Genomic DNA, 9,135 nt, shown 5'->3' with positions numbered 1-9,135 from the left:
CCTAGAAGATCTAAGAGTCTATTATTCATCCATTTTGGTTGGTTCCGTATCGATCTGAATTTTCTTTTAGGGATGTGTTTATTTTGAGCATTATGGATTGTCGCAATAAATTGTTCATAAGTAGCTGCTAAATTAAATTCGGGGTTCTCACGTCCTAAGTTGACAGTTTCCGGAGGTGTGGGGGGAATTAATCTTTTGACCATAGGGTCATCCCTTAGGTCTCTCCTTAAGCTACCGTAATTAGCCTTCCTAAAATCCGGGATCAAGGCCGAATTTTCCTTCTTCCTGCCATCCCATATTATGTTAAAATATATGGCTTTATGATCACTGTTTCCTAGTTCGTCTCCAATCCCAACATCTTTTACTAGATTTTCATTATTACTGAGAACTAAATCGAGGATATTATTTCCTCTAGTGGGCGAGTTTATGAATTGATATAAAAAACTATCTTGTACTACTTCTAGAAAATCTTCAGATTCATTATCGCTAAGTTGATTTTTCCAATCTATGCCTGAAAAGTTGAAATCGCCTAGAATACATACATTGTTTCTATCAGATGCCTTCTTTATTTCCTCCCATAGCAATTTACCATCGTTCCTACTCAAATTAGGTGGTCTATATATAACACCAATGACTACGGATTCACTGCCCTCACCAATCTCTACCCAAATACTTTCATTGTCGCTATTTGTTTTAATGTTTGATTTATTGCAGCTTTTTAATGACACCCTGATATACACTGCTACACCGCCACCTCTCCTTCCTACTCTGTCAAATTTAAATAGGTTATATCCTGGAATATGAAATTCTGCTAAAAAATGCTTGCTGTTTGAATTTATCCATGTTTCCGTTATTGCAATTATATCTATGTTCTCTTTACTAACAATGGCCCTGAGCTGGTCCATTTTGTTACACAGGCTTCTACTATTAGTATAATAAACACTCAATATATTTCTTCCGTTTCTATCTGTTTTACATTTATTACTTTGATGTTTGTTATTATGACTAACTATATTTTCAGCATTATCTACTTCTGTTTCACTACTTCCCAGGACCTGCTTGTTTTTTGACTCCCATTTTCCCCGACCCCTCTCTACTGGCGAAACCCCCCCTTCGGAGTGACAATTTCACGCTCCAGGGATGCAGACAACGTCTTTACCCCCTCACGAGACAAGTGTACTCCGTCGCGACAGTACAGGTAGTCGTTGCCATAAAATCGTTGCCAGTCATCAATGAATGCCCAACCATTGTTTGCACAATGTTTTTCCAGTCGGCAATTAATAGCAATTGCCCTGGACAGCCATTCACGACCAACCCCTCTTCTAGGCAAGACACCACATACTATCGGGATCCCTCCCCTATCTCTAATCTTCCCCAGCGCCTCCCTATACCTCTTGAAAAGTTCCTCACTCCTAACCTTACCTATGTCGTTTCCTCCCACACTAAGACACACTACTGGATTGGTACCCTCCCCTGACAAAACTCTGTCTAACCTCTCGGCTACATGCCCTATCCCAGCCCCAGGAAAACATACCCTAGTCCTACGTTTCCTATCTCTCGCACAAAAAGCCCTATCCATAAACCTCACCTGGCTGTCACCAACTACCACGACCTTACCTGTGGGCAGGGTTTGTACAACTGCCCTTTCCTCTCCTTGATCCATACCGTCCTGCCTCTTCTCTTCCTCTCCAGCTTCCTGCAGCACCTGGTAAGGGTTACTGCACTCCACACCCTGGTCAGCTTTCCTAAGCCTGACCCTAGTCCCCTTGGAGACAACCACTCTCCACGCCTGCTCCTCCTTCGCAGGTGTCCTGCTAGGCAGGACACCTACCTGAAGGAGTTCCGTCCTGAGGGCTTCATTTTCCCCCTTTAGAGTGTCAACCTCACTCCTCAACTGCCCCAGCTGCCTTAACAGCGTGGCAAGGAGGTCGTCCTTCCCCACACTCCCCTCCTCTTCCCCCACGGCACAACGATCCAAAGCGGCCATTTTCCTTGGTCTCTAGCGGAAGCACGATCGGCACGACCTTCTCCTAGGATCATCTAATGCTAGCAAGGTATATTCTTCATCAATTAGCAGAAGTTCTTTTGGTTTATCCAGACTATACAGCGTGTCATTAACATACAAAGGGAAGGGTTCCAAATGCCATACATTAAATTTGTTGCCCTAGCATAGGTATGTGGATAAGAATAGCATTGTGCGTGAAAGTTGACTCCAACAGAGGGAAATAATATTCTACCTCATGATCTGTGAAAATTGGATTCAAATGATAAGTCTACTTGGCTATTTGTAATGCTTCAAGAAGAGTCTTCACAAGCACAATCTTTGCATCCACTCGTCCAAGCCCTGCATCCACAATGCTTGCGATTAGTTTATTTTTATTAGTAATTATATCTTGAACAGAACTTTCCGCAGCATTCAACTACTCAGAAAATTAAAGGAGCCACTCCAACGTAGGGACTGAATTCATTAACTTATAAACAACCCTTGATAAATGGTTAGACTCGGAAATAATCGCATTAACTTTTGATTCTAAGGCACTAATTGTATGAAAGGTTTGAGTTATAACACGATTTTCTTTAGAAACGGCTTGATCGACAATGTTCATGCGGTCTCCTAGTTTAGCTATATCCTCGGTAGTCAGTGTGCTAAATAGAGTGCTTTGTATAAGACCAACAAATTAAACAATCCTCGCTTTCTTCGTGTTTGGAAACACACTTTCTTTGCAAGATCATTCTGAGACGCTGGAATAGTGTTTCCGTTAGCGACGAGAATCTTGTGAAGGGTCCCGAGACGAAGCAGCTAAAGTGCAACAGTTTGTGAAACTATTGCCGAAATGTTTGGAGTCGTACGGAGATCATCAAGGACAGTCAAAGTTGTTTGTAGTTGAGCGTCGACGGTTTCCATCTGGTGGGGAAGCTTGAGCAATCCGTGCAACCCATATTTTATGTTCACCACGTCCTCAACAATGAGAAAGCGTCCAAGCGAACCTGGCTTAAGGACATCTGTGGACACATCTGTCAACACAAAGGTGCCACAAAGCAATAGGAGCAGCACAATGATGATCCAAGCCATTCTGTAAAAGTTTTAATGTATTTTAATATTTATTTGCAGAACGAAGTTTCAAACGATACTTATTAGGTACACTCTTCTTGTGTACTGTTTGAAAAGATGTGTCTATGACATCATTAACATTCGTCTGAAAAGATGTGTCTATGACATCATTAACATTCGTCTGAAAAGATGTGTCTATGACATCATTAACATTATGTGGATGACATAGGGCGGCGAAACAACCTCAGGATTGCCGGTATCCCTGAAGACATCCACGAGAACTGGGAGTCATCCCAACGCAAAATCTCACGCCTGCTGAATGAACATTTTAAACTTCCTGAAGTCAAGTTAGGTCGTGCTCAACGCGTCGGAAAACCCAACTCCTACTGTCCAACGACATCATAAAAAAGTTCTCATCCCCTTCTGACCTTGATAAAGTGTTTTGACAACGCAGTAAACTGAAAGACACCACTATCTTCGTCAACGAAGATCTCTGCCCAGGTACGATTAAGGCCCGTCTACAGTAAATGGACCAGTTTAAAGAAGCCAGGAAACAAGGGAAACACGTGACGTTCAGTCATAAAACCCTTGTTGTGAGGGATTGGGCAAGTTTAGTTTTTTTAGTTTAACAAATTTATTGACAAAGTTTGTAGTACAGTTTGCCTATTCTGAGTAATTCAGTCAGGTCTTGACACTGAGGGTGGCATCACTTCTCACTGCCACGCAGGACAGAGGTTCATACACAAAGAAATACATCATATTCATTAACAGCTATAAATGTATAGAGGTCAGATTCATATGAGTAATGTCACTGTTCACTGCCATACAGGACAGAGGTTCGTACACAAAGAGATGCATCATATTCATTGACAGTACATATACATATATGTACACACACACATACATATATACATACATATACATATACATACACATATACATGTACATATATATACACATATGCACACATACATACATACATATACGTCGGTCAGATTCATGTGGGTAATGTCACTCTTCACTGCCATACAGGACAGAGGTTCGTACACAAAGAATGCATCATAATCATTGACACTATATATAGGTCAGATTCATGTGGGTAATGCCACTGTTCACTGCCATGCAGGACAGAGGTTCGTACACAAAGAAGGAAATACATCATATTCATTAGCAGTATATATAGGTCAGTGGATCACATACATTGGAGTCATATTCTAATTGAAGACTAATCAGTGTGGGCTAGCAAATTGGGGATAAACAGCAAGAATGTCCTCAAGCACACCTGATTCAATGAAGTAATTACATAGTTCAAGATACAATAAGTCACATTCAATAATATAGTGTTCAAGTGTATGCTTTAAAGTTTATCACAAAGTTTACATGCTGAGTGTTCAGGTATGGGTACAGCGTTACTAACTTGCCAGATGTGTCTGTATCCTAGCCTAATTCTGGCCACGACTACATCACATTGTCTGGTTCTGTCCTTATGCTCGCCATACCGGTACCTCTTGTCACAAGATTTGTCATATTTCCTAATGCTACAACTGTCAGGTCTCTCTGCATTTCTCACTTCTTCTAGATCAGAGTTCATGAGTCTGACTTGAATGTTTTTAATTACAGCATTGGACAGGCCAAGGTCACGGTCAACATTTTCTTTCTTACATGCCTCATTGGCCAGTCTATCAGCACGGTCATGATACCTGATTCCAACATGGGACGGAATCCACACAAATTCGATACGAAAGTTGTTCCCATTGGCAGTTATCACATTCCTTTTAATATCACATACAACTTTAGACATAGAGCCTGACGGGCTGTTCATTGATTTCAAAGCACTTTGAGAGTCACAGAATATCACCCCACCTCCATTTTCTTTGAGGTAGTCTGTGGCTAAGTAGATTCCAGTTAGTTCAGTTTGTGTTGTGCTGGCCCAGTTGTTCAGCCTTTGTTTGTTTGACACCATCATCTCTTTTTCTTTATATATTACAATTGCACAGCCTGTTCTACCTGTGTTTGTCTGCACAGAACCATCAGTAAAAGCATAACATTCACTTGATTTTATACTCTCTATGTGTCTGTTAATAGTTTCTAGTGTGACACATCTCACCACACCGGTGTTTAACATTTGCTTACTACCAACAGGAGTGTAATTAATAGGAACTGATATGTCCAGCCAAGGAGGAATGACATTAATAGGTTCGTCTGGAGTTATTGGGACATTCAGTTTCAGGAGATCTGCAACACTTTTATGAAGCCACGCCCCAAAGAGAGTCTTTTGTGGAAGGTTGTCGAGATGGTAAGGATTACTTAGATAGAACATCAACTCAGTTTGAGCTGTAGTTTGAGAACCATTGTTCTTCAAAACTTTGACACAAAACATGGTATTAAGTAGAGCTATCCTCTCAGATAGGGAGGGCAGTCCTAGCTCTTTCCTCATGTTTACAATTCTGGTTGATTTGGGGCAACCTAGGATGATGCTCATGGCTTGATTTTTCTATCTCAAGGCTGTTGAGTTGTTTAGGCAGAAAAGTCACAAGATGGAGAGCATGATAGTCAACTACAGAAGGAATGAAGTGAAGATATAAAGTACGAGCATAGGTGATGTTAATTCCATAGCCCTTGCCAACAAGGGTTCTGAGGGGTTTAATGCGCTGCATTAGTTTGTCACGAAGGTTACTGACAAAGTTTGCATCATTCACACAAATTCCAAGATATTTATAGGAGCTACATAGTTCCAAGGGCATGCTGTTAATGTTATAATCAAGAGGCAGAGGGTGAGCAGGACGAGGATTGAGGATCCTCATCCTCTCAACAGATATTATGAGACCACATTCAACAGTTCTCCGAGCAAATACATCCAGCAAGGCTTGGAGCCTGAGTTTGGTTTGTGTCATAATGCAGATATCATCAGCATAGCATATTACGGCTTCGTTTGGCTGAACTGGAATGTCAGCAGTAAGCTTGTGCATCAGTATATTAAAGAGCATAGGACTTAACACTCCTCCCTGAGGCATGCCAAGCTCAAATGATCTCATTCTGGTACTTTTAACTCACCTAAACAGAACACTGGCATACCTGTTGGACAGGTAACCCTTTATCCATGTCAGGAGGTTACCTAAGATGCCAAAATTAGCTAGTTGCTCACATATAATGTCTCTATTAGCTACATCAAAGGCTGATTTAAGGTCTATCAAGGCTGTTTGTGTCTTATCTTTTGAGTGAACAAGATATTCTGCAAAGCATGTCTGTGTGCTACGCCCGGGCATGAACCCGTACAGATTAGGGGCGAGTTTGTCTTTGACTTGAAACATGAGACGGTTTAGAACAACTCTTTCAAGGACTTTACACATACATTATGTCAGTGAAATTGGCCTGAAGTTTGGAGAATTAGCTTTAGGGATTGGAACTATGTTTCCATGAGTCCATGTCTTAGGCAGAATACCCTGTGTGAGGCTCATTTGATACAGGTCAAGCAGTGGATGGTTAGGAATCTCATTCAACAATCTCAGGGTTATGCCATCCTCACCAGGGGAGGATGACTCACCTTTCATTAGTGCTGTTGTTAGTTCGTGGTGCGTTATAGGAAACTGGTTGGTAAGGTCTGGTGAGTAACAGGCTATTTCAATATTGAAACCCCTATTAATGTGTGTGGTGTTAAGATATTGTTGTATGTCAGGAGGCAGAACACAGCCAGAACAACAATTTGAATTGCGACCCATTAAACCTAAGTGTAATGATATGAAATGAGTAAATCAAAGACAAACACTGCTCTCCTTGCTGTCGCTTCCTAGACTGTGGAGTGTACATTACAATAACCAAGCCTAAATTATGGTGCATTTATTTTTATTTTCTTATTTATTTTCGCGACCCATTTTATTTTTTTTCTTATTTATTTTCGCGACCCATTTTTATTTTGAGACCCAATTTATTTATTTCGCGACCCACTGAAGGGTCGGGACCCATAGTTTGAAAACCCCTGCACTAGACCATTGCATGTCAGCATATTCTGCAGGGCTGTGATGAAGCTGGACTGGGGTGGGTGACTTGGTAATGGCTCTAATTTTGTTCCACACTTCTGCTAGAGTGGTTGTTCTATTAATCCCCTGTAAGAATTGTTCCCAATAGGTGTTTCTCACCTGACCTTTGAGTTCACGAAATTCTCTGTTAGCTTTGAGGAATGCCAAGAGGTTATCACTAGTTTTATTTTGCTTATAAGAGTTGGCAAGCTGTTTTACATTCTCTCCTTCTTTGGTGAGGATGAGGTCATGTGTCCACAGAGGTGGCTTAGTGCTGCCCCCCTTCCTCCTTCACTTAACCCAGGTGGTATAATATGTGGTAATGACATTTACAAGTTCACAGCAAAATTCATCCACTGACCCAGGTGTATATCCAGCATACCATCTGTGGATGTAGGCCTTGAAGTGCAGTTTAAGATTATCTGGGATGTTAATTCTGAGCTTAGGATGTCTAGCGTATTGCCAGATACCCAAAGAATGTTCTATACTACTGAGGGTATATACAAACACTTGTTGTCTTTAAAAGTAGGTTCTATTCTCGTACGGGAGATAATATTACAGTAGGACACAGGAAGCCTGTGGGTACGCCACCAGGACTCAGTCTTAACTACCTCTACATCTATCTATGTATTACTACGCGCTGGCCTATACAGATGCCAGCATTCACAAGCTGAATACATAAAGTATAAATGTGATAATTTATATACATAATATGGTGCACAATAAATGGAATATTACATAGAATTAATACATGTTCTGTAATACTTTACTATACATAATTAATAATAGTAATATAACAATATACAGCTGAAGGTACTACTTTGTGTCCATATATATCATACACCTCCCTCCCCCCTATACGCTCATAGTTTCATCTTGAGCGGACCATTTGTTTCTGAGTCGCTCGGACCTGCGGAGTACTGGGGCAGAAACACAAGGTGGGGATGGATTTACTTTAGAGACATCAACATTAGGGGACTCAACTGGGGAGGGGTCAACACTAGGCAGCTCCACAGGTCGGAGGAAACGACGGTTCCTCCACCATACTCTACCACTAGGAAGACGCACTTGGTAGTCCCTGGACCGGCCAATACCCATGACAACCCCAACCTTGTCCCAGCGGTGAGATACCGGATCTTGAATCCTGATCTGCTGGCCGATACTCAACCTGGGAAGGGGGCGGGCATGACAGTCGTACCGAGCAGCGACATCTGCGGCTCGTTCTGCTGCACGGCGGTCACATTCTTCAGTCTTGGCCTGCCACTCTTGAGAAAAAGACTTCGGGTGGGCAGGAACACAAGACCTGAGATGATGTCCGTATAGAACCTGGGCTGGGGAGCGTCCGGTGAAGTTCGGGGTGTTGCGTAACTCCAACAAACCTCGATCGAAGTCCTCGCAGTCGATATTTCCTGAGGGTGACACCTTAAGGATCAGGTGTTTCACAGTCTTGACTGCGGCTTCAGCGTGTCCATTCGCCTGGGGGTAGTGGGGCGAGGTCACGACATGACGGACTCCCCAACGGTCCATGAAGTCCCGGAACTCGTGGCTGGTGAACTGGGGTCCTCCATCAGTCCTGAGGCGGAGGGGAACACCAACTTCTCTGAAGTAATGCCTGAAGCTCCGGATGGTAGCAGTAGCCGTTGTATCACTACCACAGGGGACGACAACAGGCCATCCAGACAGTCGGTCGGCAATGACGAGGAAGGACTTCCCTGCAACTGCAAAGAAATCGGCCGACACAGACTCGAAGGGTCTTGAAGGGTTATCGTCGCACATTAAAGGTTCCTGTTGCTGGCTAGGTTGCAGAATCTGGCACGGTTCACAGGCACGGACGGTACTTGCAATGTCCGCGTTGATTCCGGGCCAAAATACAGTCTGCTTCGCCCGTCGCTTGGTGGCCTCCACTCCTCGATGGCTGTCGTGAAGGCGGGCCAAGGTACGGCGGCGTAGGGCAGCAGGAATAACTACTCGTGGACCATACAAGACGAGGTCTCCATCACAATAGAGGTCCTCGCGTATTTTCCAGTACGGGAGTAGCAATTCATGAAGGTCGTATCGATTCGATGG

Source organism: Homarus americanus, unplaced genomic scaffold, assembly GCF_018991925.1.
Source record: "Homarus americanus isolate GMGI-L3 unplaced genomic scaffold, GMGI_Hamer_2.0 scaffold41366, whole genome shotgun sequence".
NCBI classification, from domain to species: domain Eukaryota; kingdom Metazoa; phylum Arthropoda; class Malacostraca; order Decapoda; family Nephropidae; genus Homarus; species Homarus americanus.
The sequence above is the reverse complement of the archived record's forward strand: the minus strand, read 5'-3'. Positions refer to the sequence as shown.